General features: G+C 46.3%; 1 long non-coding RNA gene across 1 annotated transcript; it reads right to left on the bottom strand.

The window, feature by feature from the left end:
• Positions 1 to 397: 397 nt before the first annotated feature.
• Positions 398 to 947, bottom strand: LOC109364492. Its single transcript, XR_002110421.2, has 2 exons — positions 769 to 947; positions 398 to 595 (listed from the first exon to the last, which is right to left on the bottom strand). It is a non-coding gene; the product is annotated as an uncharacterized LOC109364492 (long non-coding RNA).
• Positions 948 to 953: the final 6 nt, after the last annotated feature.

Genomic DNA, 953 nt, shown 5'->3' with positions numbered 1-953 from the left:
TAAACATAAATAGACACAATTGTGTAACTGAGACTGTGTAACTTAACGTGGAGTGCAGGAGTCAATCATGGTTGTCTTGGATATAGCTAGGACACAACTGATTTCCTTAAGCATGGTGGAGAAGATACAATGTTTTGACTTCAAGAAAAAAAATCAATGTCAATAACACGAGCGCTTCTAGTAAATGCTGAGGAAAGCTATTTAGAGCCAAGACGAAACAGTTTTCCCTACAGTCCGGCATAGAGGGAATGGCCCAAAAACCTGGGAGCAGGGCATATCCCCATGGTGAAAGTAAAAAAAAGAAATGGGGGAAAAGTTACTGGGTGTTCTCCTAAGCAGCAAAACAAAACATTCCACATCACAGCAAAACTCAGTATATGCAACGGTTAGAACAAGATACCGTTTGAACAAAAAGCAACAAATTTTATTTTGAAAAATCATAAAGCGAGGAAAAATTCCACATTAGACATACGATGAAAAAGAAATGAAAAGACACCAAAGATACATACATAGACAGAAAACAAGCAGATTGTTCTTCTTGCTCGCTGTTGCCTCCCGGTTCCACTTGCTGCTTCTTCCTTTGCTGCAGCAGCTCCTGAAAAATGAAGGGCTCCATTAGACCTGAGGACCAACAACCCCACCACCCAAGGAAAACAGGAAACCCAACAGATGGAGCTCGGCACACGACAACCCAGCCACAGAAGCCTTTACATCCCCCCCTTCCCAATTCATTCCCAGCAAATAAAAACAAACAACAGCTTTTCTCACCCACGCCGATGCGCTGCGGAACTCCAGCCGGTGCTGCGGAGGGTCACAGAGGCGGGCAGACTGGGCAAATGGAGCTGGGCACACCAAAAGCAGCGACCAAAGGGTCAACTTCCCTGCTTACAGGGGTCCCCTGACGCTGCCGCCATTGCAAAGGGCCTGGGACGCCAAGGCACAGCCAGTCCCTC

The sequence above is a fragment of the Meleagris gallopavo genome, unplaced genomic scaffold (assembly GCF_000146605.3).
Source record: "Meleagris gallopavo isolate NT-WF06-2002-E0010 breed Aviagen turkey brand Nicholas breeding stock unplaced genomic scaffold, Turkey_5.1 ChrUn_random_7180001862838, whole genome shotgun sequence".
NCBI lineage: Eukaryota > Metazoa > Chordata > Aves > Galliformes > Phasianidae > Meleagris > Meleagris gallopavo.
This window is presented reverse-complemented; position numbering and strand designations above follow the sequence as displayed.